Source organism: Salminus brasiliensis, chromosome 9 (genome assembly GCF_030463535.1).
Source record: "Salminus brasiliensis chromosome 9, fSalBra1.hap2, whole genome shotgun sequence".
NCBI lineage: Eukaryota > Metazoa > Chordata > Actinopteri > Characiformes > Bryconidae > Salminus > Salminus brasiliensis.
In genome coordinates, this window is record NC_132886.1 from 34,469,750 (window position 1) to 34,484,630 (window position 14,881).

The following is a 14,881-nucleotide window of genomic DNA, read 5'->3' on the forward strand; positions in this document are numbered from 1 at the left end:
CTCCCTTGAAAAAACAGATTTTGAACCAGATAGATAACGCTCAGATTTCTATGATGAGTATATTTTGTAAAGGCTTTTTCTACTTCCTCATTCTTGCTAGCCGTTTCCATTAAATCATCAATCACCAATAAATTAGTTTTGTGGGGAGGAAATAGTTCATCATCACACAAAGAGTCGGGTATACCTTCAACAAATCGAACGTTTATATTTTTCATCAGATCATCGTACATAGGCTGCCAACAGGTATAACACCAAACAATCTGATCTGGAATTTTTGACATGACATTCTTACAATTTTCAAGCAACATTTTGATAAAAAAAGATTTCCTGCTATTGCTGGGACCGCAAACGATGCAAGAAAAAGGGAGCTGAAGCCTAGCATCAAACCATTTTTTACCGTCCATTTTATTTTATTTTTTTTTTTGACGAATGAAAACTCGATTAATACCCGTAAGGTAAGGTTGTAAAGTCCGGTAATAGAACGCGTTTATCATACACAACTCTGAACCTTTTTATCTGAGCTTTGTTTTTCAAGTGAAAGCCTCTTTTATCTCTGACAATTTGATTGTGGGAGGTCATTATTTCACCATTATGATAGGGGGTTTTCACACTTTTTTCAACCAGTTCTGTCAAGGATTCCAAATTTACAACTTTAGTATTAGCATAGTTTAATGTAATGCCTTTGACTTTCATCGTAGTCTTACCCTTGAAAGTTCTGTAACCGTAGGTTTTTGGTCCGCCACTTACAAATTCTACAATATGATCACCCGGGTCCAGTTCACTCATGAGACAACCCAAGTAATCCCCCAGAGGCGGCATCCAGTCACCCGGTTTACTTTTGAAGATGACGCTGTCGTTATCTGTGTACAAACACCTCTGTTGCAGACGATCAATAACGCTGTACAGTTCGAGTCTAGCATAGGCCGTAGGGTCTTTGATTAGGGAAGTGTTTGACCTGTCGGGTCTCTGACACATCTTACCCCACAAAGAATTTAAAGCCAGTTTAGCCACAGATCTCTTGGCCGGATTTACGGCTATGCAAGATTCGTCTAGCTTGACCCCTTCGTTCTCCAGATACTTTTCAACGTATTCCCTTTTACCAGACTCATCAACTGCCCAGGAGGGATAACCTGAGCTCTCCTGTTTCGTCTTTAGAAACATTTTGATGTAGTCTGCAAACAACTCATTCGTCCGGTTGGGGAAATGCCAGATTTCAAACACCTTCATCACTCTGTACCCCTTCTCGAGGGCTTTCATCACCTCCACGCTACACCAGGTACCCGTCAGAGCCCTCTCCTCCTCCCTGTGGTCGCAACTTTGCAGTTGCAGGTCTGCGCTCAGAATTTTTATTCTGATGAGACCAAAGTAATTTTCCAAAGGTTTAAAATTGCAAAAGATGATGGTGGGGTGTCCCACCGGATAGCTCTTTGTCTTGTTCATGTACGGGTAGAGAGATGTGAAATCATAGTAATCTATTCTCTCACCTGGTTGAGCTACGTAGTGAAGGTGTAAAGCGTTTGTCCGACCACCGAACAAAGCGTCTCGCGGGTTCAAACGTTCTGGAAAGTCAAAACGATCAAGAAACTGTTTTACATCCTGATTTGATCTTTTCATCTCGTTCCACACATGTTCCCACATCATTGTTACGTGCAAGTTGTGGGTGCTTCGTAATACCTGAATTTTCTCCAAACTCTGTTGGCGAATGTCACCAAAGGAATGTGATTCCTTACTCAGAGGATGGGTCATGTTTGAAGGATAGCATTTATCACATCCGTGATAAAAACATCCTAAAAACTCGAAAGCTTTTCTGACGCTACAGTCTTCAAAGTATCCGTCTACATAGTAGTTTCTGAACTTGACTTCGCCTTCGTTAAGGGCGTGTCGAATGGGAACCATTAAATGGCGGGTGTGGAAAACGATTTCTGTCTGTTGATGTAATTATCTAAAGGCGGGATAGCTAGTGTGTTTTCTGGCAGGAAGTTGTTTCTGAAAATTTTCAAACATGCGATGGTAATACACTTGAAGGGGTCTACCCCCGTGCTGTTTAGTATTTCACTCCTGAATGCCAGACACCCCATCCTCAGAATACGAACGTCATTTTCACAGTATTCAGCCATCTCTTTTCTAAAGTCAAACACCTTTCCTGCGAGTGTGCCGTACCAATCAAAAAATTCATCTCTCTCTTTGCTCATCATGGTGTCTACACCATAGAACTCTGGTTGAGGATAAGGATTGATTTTTAAGGGTGTTCCAGAAATGTGGAAAATAACCTTTCTTTTCTGATGTGAACCCCATAGCCTTTGGAATCGCGCTCAGTCTCATAGGAAGAAAAGAAAGGCTGTCGATGTATCTCTGATTATAGTTTTCATCTTCAAAACACAAGATTTTACCGCCCTGTGCTATGATTCTAGGAGTGATTCCTTCCTTTACCAAATGGTTCAACAAAATGTAGGAATCATACCCCCAGGCATTGTGCGCTATGAACGTATAGCCTTTGTATTTCTTCCTGCGAAACCGGTTAAAAAATGCCGCTACGCATTCAACGCCTTCCGCAGACCACATATTACCTTTAAAATCCATGCAACATACAAAATTTGCTATGTGAACCCCTGTCTCCTGGTTTGTCTCAAAATCATAAAAAATTTACTTTTCATCCGACCGCTCTATTTTTAACGGTTCCATAACGCATTTGTGCTCAATTTCAGAATTAACTTTGACACCGCAGTGTTTACACAGACTTTTTTTATGACACCGATGCTTTTTGGATCCTTTAATTCTATCCTGTGTAGTGTTACACTCAGGACAGTAGTACCTTAAATTACACGGTGGGCAACTTCTACCTTCTTTAGATTTATGTTTTGGGTAGCAATATGCCGATCTACAAATCCTTAGGCAATCTTTACATTGTACAGATTCTTTAGGATGACAGGGGCATTCACTGTCAAGACACACATTGCAATGGAAATCACATTTATGATGTTTCATATCGTTAAATCCTGCATAGCAGTAAGGGCATACGTAGGACGTGCCTAATAGAGCTTTGAGGTTTTTCACACCGTAATAATGATTTTCGTGCAGGAACAAGAACAAGGTTTTGTCATGCGGCATCTTGCTGTTTTAAAAATAAGAGTACCCGTTTTTGTTTCCGTCACAGGACATCACTACAGTTTTACAGTTCAGCGACTGTTCAAAATGTGCTACGTCAGCCAGACTGACCCCATCATTTACATATAATCCTGCATTGTGTTGCAATTGTGTCGCTAGTTGTTTGATTTGAAAATCATTTTTGTCAGGGTTCAATAATCGGGAAACGCATAAGGCAAAACACAGGTTATCTTTGTTTTGAAAAACATACAGGTGTTTCATCTTTTTCTGAACAATGTCCGAGTTGAACAAGTGTGATAGCTTATTGCGTCCTCCACCATGGGGTGCGTGTACGATTCGAATTACCAGTTGCAAAGTTTCATCGGAAAGTATTTCAAATTTACTCTGAACAGCGTTTTCAATCATCTTTAGAATTGATTCTAAATCTACAACCCCATTCCTTACCTGAACTGGGGATGAAACATTCAGAGTATTACCTTGAATTTCGATGTGAACAACGTCACGCAGGCCCACTTCCTCATTAGCGACAGTGAGCATTTGATTTATGAGTTCTAGTACATAATTGTAAAACTCTGCAAAACTGTCAACATTTCCTAACGATGCAAAGTTTACCCGCCTTCTAATTTCTGTGGTATTGAATCTTTCAAGACGATTGATTACGATATTCGGATCTATACCATATCCCATTTGATCATCGTCACTGTCGGATGAAAGGTTAATAGAATCTTCCAAAGGGATATGATTTGGGTTATGTGTTGTGTTACTTGTTTCATTATCGTGAACAGAACTGTTTGATGAAATGTGTGATGCCTGACTTAAATTTTCCAGATTATTGTTTAATCTCGATAGACTTTCAATCAGATCGGAAAAAAATCTCGAGGAGTTGGGTTATACACTTTGCTATTGTCGGGAGATGATACAGAATCAATATGAGAATTGTGATCGGTGGGGTGTGCCAAAGATTCATTGAGTTGATTCACTGCTTCTAACAGGAAGGGGTTTATCACAGTAATCGGATCTTGTTCGTTCAGCGCATTTTGCAATCTTGACAGACTTTGGTTTAGTTCATTAAAGACGTCGTGTTGAACGTCTGGTGGGTTTTCTGAGTTAATGACTGAGTGTGACAACTGTGTAATAGGGTTATGTTCCTGAGATAAAGATAAACTTTGATTAAGATTATTCACAGCTTCTAAGAGGAAAGGGTTCAGAGCCGCGCACGTATTGTGTTCATTTAGAGTATTTTGCAATCTTGACAGACATTGGTTTAGGTCGGTCAAAAAATCCTGAGGTGTTTCATTCGCTACATTAATGTCGGGAGATGATACAGAGTCTATATTGGGATTGTGTTCACAGGTTTGAGCCAATCTTTGATTAAGCTCATTTATAGCATCTGTTAAGAATGGGGTGATGTTAGGCTTCTTAGCATCAATGTTTAGAGGATCACTGTTGGGGCGTTTTTGAGACATGACTAAACAGAGTATTACAATGAGTAATAAGAAGATCCACACGGTTTTTAAAAGTGGAAAAAGCGGATGCAATATCGTTACTTGATCCGTGCGTAGTCATAAACTTCAGTCGTCGATGAGATATTTCCACCGCTCTTGACAGATATCGGAAGTCGTAGAGATGATCCAATGCTTCATCCTGATATAAATCGTTGCCGGAATCTGAAACAATCAAAATAAAAATAAAGAAATAAATAAAATAAATTAATAATAATAAAAAAAATAATATATATATATATATATATATATATATATATATATATATATATATATATATATTTTTTTTTTTTTTTTTTTTTTTTTTTTTTTAATTACTCAAAATCTACACACCAAATGGATGGGTGTTGGAGAAGCGGTCTGCAGATCCTTCATCTATTTGAGGTCCTATTAAAGGTATTAAATAGGTATTTAAGTAAAGAAATATAAATCATTTTCTGACAAAATAACGTGTTTAACATCACTTACTCGGAGAAGTTGGTTGATAGAGATGATCGGATTGGTTGTCGAAATCTAAAAGCGAGGGATCGTACAAATAAGTATAATGCGTATTCAAATAATGTATTTACTTTAAATGAAATATAATTAACTGACCGGATGGTGTGTTAGATCTCTGATCGCTATTTTCCTCTAGAAAATCTCTCTCTTCAGATTTGTAACCTAAACAATTAATACAATAAGTAAATGCATTCATTCTAAAAACTATCGGTTTCATAGGATGAAAAAATGAAATAAAATTCAATTGACTTATTCGGTGGATTGTATTGTTGAACAAAGATAACGTCAACAAATTGTTCATATGAATCCTGATCTATAAATAAAATATACAATTTTATATCACAAGGTTATATTGCACAGAATACTAATCATCATTATTTTAGCTAAAAAGTTACTTACTTGATGCGTTGGACAATGTTGATGCGTAGTTTTTGTCTTCAAGAGTTTTTAAGGAATGAAATATGCAATTTTATATGTATATATGTGACCGTGTAAAGAATTATTATTACAAAAATAAATTCCAAAAAGAAATGATAATAAAAAAAGAAAAGATTCTGAAGTCGCTCTTGTTTTCTATGTTTTTACCATATTGAATGCGCCGTCAATTTTTGCAAAATATTCGAGAATCATCTTTTGAAAATCTTTCCATTTAAAGACCATCTGAAAGTCTCTCTCATTAGATTCTTCCTCAAATGCGCAACATCCGATCATATAAATTACGGTGAGACATACTTCAAACTTTTCTTCACTCCTTTTCGGACAAAGACTGAATGTTCGCAGCGACTTGCAAGGTTTCCACGTTAGATTAAAAATCTGGTCGTATTCTTCTTTGCAATCCAAATATATAAATTTAATATAAGTATACATACAACCAAAATGTCTTTTGAAAGTATGCCATTCATCGCGTTGCAAGGAAAAAAGTTCAGAGGCATCCGCAAAACTTGATGTCGGCCCGCTGTACAAAATCATTGCATCATTTTCTTCATGATAATAGAACCCAAAATAATAGCCGTTAGACAAATGCCATGCATAAATCGTGTCTGTGTCTTTCAAATGCAATCGCCTTTTAGCCAGAGTCAGTTTCATCTTTTTGGGTGCATCTGTGACAGAAGCCATGATTATTACGGCTATCTTCTAACCCTAACCGCCGCACAAACACTGACCCTTTAAATCCTTCGGCCTACAGGGCCTATTGAATGAATAGGTGGAGACTTATGACGTTGCATACTCTGATTTGCTAGATCGTATGTATCTCGGCCACCTGATTGGGCGCCTTTTTTAAATGATGTTACCGAAATCATTGCGTGTAATACGTGATTGAAACGTAAATAAAAGTCTAAAGATCTCTGATTAACTCTTTCTCTATCTCTCTATCTCTCTCTCACGTGGCACAGTTTTGGGGGGTGGAAATGAGTAACAGTTGTCGGAAGGGACCTGTCAGATAAGTTTGATGAATCAGGGTCTGACTGAAGGTCTGGGGACTAGGAACTTTTGACCCCGGCTAGGCTCACCATTACATACAATGATTACGCACACACATACACATGGGCACAGCATTGGTATGTGAGAATTGATAACGGTTGTCGGAAGGGACCGGTCAAATACGTTTGATGAAAAGTGCCCCAGCTATCCGATTGGACGACAATACATTAGGCAGGACTTTCGGAAGGCGGGATATCCAGAAGGCGGGACTTCCGGTGAAAATGCACGCTTTTGATTGGTCGAGGGAGGGACGTACAGGGGGCGTGGTTTGATGACGTGGCACGATCTGATTGGTCGAGACGACCTGTCAAAACTAGTTTGATGAAAAGTGCCCCCTATATCTCTCTCTTCCGAAGGACATTCCAGATACGTATTCTGGCAATCCGGAGCTTTGCAAGGGGTTCGTATTTCAGTGCTCGGTGTATTTAAGTTGTCATGGAACCAGCACTGACCAGGCGATAGTCGCATTTTTCGTATCCCATCTCGCTGGAGAAGCTCTGGATTGGGCCAGTGACACCTGGGAGGAGCTTAGCATGAAGCCCTTATCAGAGTACGTGAAGCGCTTTAAGGCAGTGTTTCAGCATCCCCGAGGGGGGTTCACGCCGGACGACCTGCTGCTGTGGCTGGAGCAGGGTGACAGGTCGGTAGCCCACTATGCGCTGGAGTTCTGCTCCCTAGCCACGCATAGTGGGTGGAGTCATGCCGCACTTGTCGCAGTGTTCCACAACGGGCTTGCCCCCCGTTTGCAGCAAGAGTTGGCGTGCCGAGGTGAGGCACTTGAGCTGGACGAGCTCATAGCACTCACCATCAGGCTCGACCAGCTCTCTGGTTGTCTCACCTCCACCAGGCCCTGGGGTGCTGGGGGGCCAGGTGCTGGTAAAGAAGGGCTAACCCCTCCTGTAGTTTCTAGTCATGCCACGTTCCCTTGCCATGCCACGTTCCCTTGCCATGTTGTCCAGCCCGCAGCCACCTCAGTCAGAGGATCTCTGGACAGCGAACCCATGGAGGTGGGCTTGTGCCACCTCACGCCCTCGTCCGCGCCTATGGTCCTTACCCTGGTGCCCAGCGCCCAGCACCTCTGCCAAAGTCAAGGCGACGCCCCGCGAGCCCTCCGAAGCCATGGCAGTGCCTCTCATGCCCTCCGAAGCCATGACGGCGCCCCTCGCGCCCAGTCAAGTCACGTCGGAGCCCAGCGTGCCCAGTGAAATCACGTCGGAGGCCCAGCCCGCCAGTCAAGTCACGTCGGCTTTTTGAAGGACCAAAAAATATAGGATCAGTTGGTCAAAATGCCTTTTCAGCATCTAATGAAATAGGCACGACCGAGAACTGAACTTGTTCGGCAGAATACATGATATTCAAAAGTCTACGGACATTATTCAACAAGGATGTTTTTGTATAAAGCCTGTTTGATCCATATGGATCAACTGTGGTATGATATGCTCAAATCACCAAAATTCCCCTATTATACCACTGGCGTGCTAACCCATGTTTAAGAACTGTTAGTAAGAAAGCGTTGTGACAGAATGGTGTTAAACTATTTAGATTTTGCACACACTTAAGTTTCTTCCCAATTTTACACCCAATGTTTACATCTAATAAATGGGTTGCCAATTGTATTATTAGATTCGGGGGAATAAATAGAGTAGCAGCTAGCTCATGCCTCAAGGCTATACTTTTCGCAAAGATCTTATCAGAGTTCAGCAATGATATAGCTGTATAGGAACAACATAATGCAGTTTCCTTTCCAAGTATAGGTAAGAGAGTTATCAATGCCTGGTTTAAGGAGTCTTGTAGTTGTACCTTTATCGCCTGGGTGTCCATATTCAGTAATGGGGCAGTCAACTTGGGTAAGAAAGCTTAAAAAAAAAAAAAAAATAGAGTAGCCATTGAGACCTGGTTATTTTTCAGAAGAGAGCTTTGATATGGCCTGTTGTATCTCTTTTTCCGAAACATCAGCGTCTGGTAATGATGGGATGTTCAAGCTGCCCAAGAATTCATAAATCTGAACTGCATATATATTATAAATCTTGAGAGGTGTATAATGATTAACCATGTTTTAGAAGAAATTTGCCCCTTCAAAATCATATATCTCAAGATTTTCAGAATAGAATCCGCTTACGCATTTCAGTACATATTTTAACATACCACATCAAAGTTCCCATTCAGTGAGTCTACAGATGAGCAAAATGCCTGCTTTTCAATTTTCAATAGAAAATAATCAAACTTGAACATAAAGAAATGCATGGATCTTTGCTGGAACAAAAGAAAATTATGTTTAATGTCATCCTGAACATTCAAAGGTCACATCACATACAATATATCTTTATATTTAAACTTCTGTGAGTAGAATCTCATAAACACTATAATAACAAAAAAATAATAATAATTGAATTATTTTCTTAATGGTAAAATTAAAGAACAACATTTCTCTGAGCTGCATTCCTCTATCCTTATAACAGAGACGTTGACAAATGTAGGAGGAGTTTTTGCATGCTTAAAAAACATGTACATCATGCTAATCCTAAAAAAAGGTTCATGCTCTTACAGAAGAGACAGTAATCCTCACCTACAATTACAACAGTAAAAATGTGGAAAATCTTCAGTGGTATCGTCAGTATCCTGAATCCAGACCAGAGTATTTGCTGACGATCATTCCAAGCACATGTAAGCAAAGCAAACCCTCATTAACCACAATTCAGTACTTTAGTGAATGAATAAAGGAATTTATCATCAGGTGTCACTGAAGATGAATAAAAAAAAAATCTCAAAGATGTACTATTCTGTATATTATATTAAGTTGTATGGAGAACCCTGTAAATAACAATTATGCTATCAGCACTACATATGAATAAAATCACTGAACACTTTCTAACATCAGTTTAAAGGAATGAATGTTTAATTATGGGTACAAATCACCTTATTTATTCCTTATGCTTTGTGTGTTTGTTTCTTTATAGATCCATTTTTACAGTACATTAAAATCCTTTATTTGACAGTAAAGCCATTCTTCACAGTGAGTTTATGTTCCCATATACAGTATTCATATTTTTCAGGCAGAATCCCAGAACACATACTTTTACATAGCATTTCATTAAAAATACTAATATCATTACTGGGTTTGGGCCTTTTTTTCCTCCAGATCCTGAAGAACACTGAACTCATTGTCATGTTCATTAAACTAGACAATATTTCCTTTGTGGAGAAATATAAAGCTGAAAGTAGCAATTAAAAATGTGTAAATTGTAGCCATAAATTGTAGCAAATTTCAGACATGGACTTTTAGTCTGGTCCTGGAGTTAGAACATCCAACACAACCAAATTCAGATGCCACCTACATAGCCTCAGGTTATATGGAGGGCTGAAGATCTTAAGGACCACAAAAGTTAAATATACACACTATAAAAATAATTATCGATAACATTAAAGCCACCTGTCTAATATTATAAAGTTCCCCCTTGTGCTGCCAAAAGAGGTTTTACTCATTGGGCATGAACTCCACAAGACCTTAATCAATGGGCCTTGGGAGTTCATGCCCCTTTTGCTGGTTCAGATGTTGTCCTTTTTTATAGATAGCATTGTAACAACATAATCAATGTTATTCACTTCACTTGTCATTGGTTTTAATATTTATAAACAGGAGAATACAGCACACAAATGCATTAGTCTGTAAAAGCCAAATATTTAAAAATTTCATTTGATTGAATTTGTTTTGCAACATTAAGAGAATCAACAAACTTGAGCAAATGGAAATGCAAGGATCTGTGCTGAAACAGACATCAAAATATTCATATATATTCAATCTCATCTTAAGCATTCACAGGTCACATCAAATACAATAGATATTCATATTTAACTTTCATGGGTAGAGCATTGTACACCCCATGCTAACAAAGAAAAAAAACACAGAGTGAAGCTTGCCTTCATGAAAAACAAATGTTTTTATTGAAATAAAACAAGGAACTTCACAAGGAAATTCTCTGAGCTGCATTCCTCCATCCTTAAAACTAATTTTGAAGTTCTTACACACTAAAAGTTAGCACCCTAACCTCTCCCCATTATCTGAACTGAAATCACCATGAGGTTTCTGTGCTCTCTGGCTGTGTTCATGCTAATACTAAAAAAAAATCTAACAATTCTCTCAGGAAGAATCCCAGTACAAATTCTTTCTGAATAGAATTTTTATTCGAATACTAAAATGATGACTGGGTTTAGGCCTTTCTTTGCACTCAAAACAGATTGACTTATTTGTGGCATATATTTTACAAGATATTTCTTTAAGATTCTGGTCTGTTTTGGCCTGATTGTCATGGAGAATTGTGTTAGCATTGCCCCAATCACATAATGGAAGCTACTATTGCCTTTGGCAAACATTTAAACATGAATTGCAGTGATTCTGTATTAAAGGTTGATGTGTAACAGCTGTGCTGAACAATGTTTGTGATTTTGTGACTATATATCATTTTTTATGTCAGCTATAGCTGTGTGGGTTTGACACTTGCTTGAGGCTTGTTGAAGGGGATTTCAGCATTATTTTGTATAATAGGACTATAAAATGGCCTCATCTGCATTTTTAGACAAGGCATGATTTATGCATGCAGATGACACAATGCAAACAGATGAATTGTTATGAATTGTTAATGTTATTTTACACAATGGAAAACATATTTTTTTATGAAAAATCGTTTTCTAACATAACATAACAGTGCTTCACCCAAAACTGATTACTTTTTTTTTTTTATCTCTAGCAGCCAAGTAGGCTACAGGATAACTCTTAATTACTGTATTATATACACATACAGAAAAAAATGTTTGTCATCTGCTTAAAACAAGTGATAGTGATAATCATCTCTCTTAGCTTAGTGAAGAGAGAAAGTAATGCATATTCAGTTTTTCCTTATTTAAAACATAGAGGTGTAATGATAGTAATCTGTCAAAAGAGGGCAGGCTCAATCAGCATCTTTTGAATTTTCAATCTTTATATTCAGTAATTTTACAGATAAGCAAAAAGCATGTTTTCAAAGAATAATCAAATTTGAACATGAAGAAATGCATGGATCTTTTTAATCTATTTAAAATATTAAAATCTCATCTTGAACATTCCCAGGTAACATTACATACAATATATATATTTATAATGTCTATGAGTAGAACCTCATACACAGTATAATAACAAAGAAAAGGGAGCACGTCAGCAAATTTTTTTTTATTATTTTTGTAAAAGGTAAATTAAAGAACTACATTATTCTGAGCTGAATTACTCTGTCCTTAAACAGACACAATGGCAAATGTGAGAGGAGTCTTTATATCTTAAAAAGTAGCATCCAGATCTCTCCTCATTATCTGAACTGGACTCACCATGATGTTTCTGTGCTCTCTGGCTGTGTTCATGCTAATATTTATTAAGTGTGATTAACTAGATCTTTGTCTGTAAGAAATGTATTACTTTTTATTAAAAATCTTCATCAAATGTTTTCTGGTTTTGGTCATTGATGTGTCTGAGTTTTTTTTTCTCCACAGGGAACTGTTCTGCACAGTCAGAAACCACTGAACACAGGTTAATGATTTTAAAGCTGAAAAAGTTGTTCTCTTCTACAAGTATGAGGTAATTTGCTGATGATCCAGTCACTGTCACATCCAGTACTCATAAAACATGTCTGTCACCTGGTGTAGCTGATTTGGAGCTTAACTTGGTTGCAGAACAAAGGCTTGGAAGCCTTCTACCCACTTCCACAGCCAGAACTAGAGCTGTGCACTTGACTTAATTCCCTCTTTAAATTTTATGTTTTTCCAACATTAGGAGAATAAACAAACTTTAACAAATAGAAATCCAAGGATCTGGAACAGACATTAAAAAAATTAAATATTCAAATAACTGCCAATCTCATCTTGAGCATTAACAGGTCACATCAAATACAATATATATTCATATATCCCTTTCATGAGTGTAGCATTGTACACACCAGGAGCACAATAAAAAGGCCCAAAGCACTGCCTTTACACACAAGTCTTTAACACACTAAACAGTAGCACCCAAACCTCTCCTCATTATCTGAACTGGACTCACCATGATGTTTCTGTGCTCTCTGGCTGCGTTTATGCTAATACTAAAAATAAATTCTAACAAAGCTTTCATTAAGAATCCTAGTACAAATACTCTTTTTGATACATTATTAAAATACTAATATTAAAACTGAGTTTGGGTCTTCATTTGCCCTAAAACTGTAAGGGGTGGCTCTAGGGCAAGGCCTCCCCCTGCCACCAGGGGTAGGCCTCGAGTCACCCCAGCCAGTAATTGAGCCCAATTCCCTACACCTGGGCATTAGGTTATATAGGCACACAGATCCAGTTGGCACACAGATCCAGTTGCCCCGCTGCTGGATCTTTTGACTCTGGTGGTCTGTGTGTCTGTGTGTCAGTCTGTGGGTCTCGAGTGGAAGGCTGAGTGTGTGTCACTCCCCTTCATGTGTCTCTCCCGAGTCTGTCTCCCGGTGTCTGTGCAGTGTGTCTGTGTGTGTGTGTGCGTGTAGCACTCATACACTTGTGTAACAGAGGAAGGCAGGAGTGTCCGTCTTCCCTGGTGTGTGTGTCTGTGTGTGTGTGCGTGTAGCAGAGGAAGGCAGGAGTGTCTGTCTTCCCTGGTGTGTGTGCCTGTGTGTGTGTGTGTGTGTGTGTGTGTGTGTGTGTGTGTGTGTGTGTGTGTGTGTTTGCACACATACACTAGTGTTACAGAGGAAGACAGGAGTGTCTGTCTTCCCTGTAACTTCTCAGTTTTCTTGTTTCTTTTGGGAGATCCTTTTTGCCCTTTAGTTGTATTTCCCTCTAGAGTTAAAGAGGTAGCCAGTTCTCCCCTGGCGTCCTTTGTTTTCCCGCCTTTATTTCGTGTTAGACGCGACGTCTCCTCATTTATAAGACCCACCCCTTTACATTTCTTTTATTGGCTGCTTCGATAACTGCCGCTTTGGTGAAGCGACAGAGCGTCGGTCTCGCGACGCAGCGGCCTGGGTTCGAGTCCTGGGTGGTTTATTTCTCATTTCCATTTTGCCTGTTCTAAGATTAAAGACTCTGCACTTGGGCCCGTTGGTCACATGATCGTGGTAGCTCACTTAGTAGCGCGCCGGCCCTCCAACACGGCAGCCTGGGTTCAAACCCCGCTGTAAGTGAGCACCTCATTATAGAAAGATCCAGCCGACGACATGGACCCAGCAGAGCCATTTGATCTAGAGCAGGCAAAGGTTGCTCTAGTTAGTCAGGGGGCAATCGTAGGGAGGCATGAGCAGGCCCTGCAGCAGATTCTTTCTCAGCTGCAGGGTCTGACAACTCTGGTAGCTCAGCTCACTGCCCAGCAACCTCCTGAACCTCCCCAGGAGGAGGCTGTGGCTGCCGGAGCAGCTGTAGCTGCTGAAGCAGCCATAGCAGCTGTGGTGCCTCGTGCTGAACCCTCTCTACCGACCCCAGAGCGCTACGCTGGTGAACCTGGAGGCTGTAGAGGGTTCCTCCTCCAATGTTCGCTGGCATTCGAGCAGCAGCCATCACGCTTTCCGTCTGAGCGTGCTAAGGTGGCGTATATCATCTCTCTCCTCACCGGTAGGGCATTAGCCTGGGCCACCCCGGTGTGGGAGTACCAACCTGACGTATGTGCCTCCGCGGCCCGGTTTGCGGCGGCGCTGTCGCAAACCTTTGACCTCCCCGTCCGCGGAGACGAGGCGGGGTCCCGCCTCCTGCACCTGCATCAGGGAAAAAGGTCGGTGGCTGATTATGCCATTGAATTCTGCACGCTATCGGTGGAGAGCGGATGGAATGCCAGCGCTCTCACCTCGGCTTTCCACCATGGCCTAAGTGAGGAGCTCAAGGATGAGCTGGCCTACAGTGACCCTCCCGCCTCCCTCGATCGGCTCATTGAGTTGGCCCAACGGGTTGGTAACCGTCTCGAGGAGAGGCGAAGGGCGTGGAGTGGCAAGGCCTGCATGCGCGAAGGCAGGTGCCTCTACTGTGGGGTCTCCGGGCACCTCCGTTCTGCGTGCCCCGAACTCTCGGGAAATGCCAATGTCCGCAAGGGGAGGGGAGACCACTGACGGACCTGACGGTTCTCCCTCGGGCCCAGGGGGTGTTCCTCAATGCCACCCTAGTGTCAGGGTTGTCTGAGGTCCGCCTGCCTGCCGTTCTGGACTCTGGAGCAGCAGGGAACTTTTTAGATGCCGGCCTCGCCAGGAAGTTGGCTCTGCTGCTGGTCCCCTTGAGGGAGCCCATGCCCATAGCAGCCATAGACGGTCGGTCAATGGAGCCTGGGGTGGTGT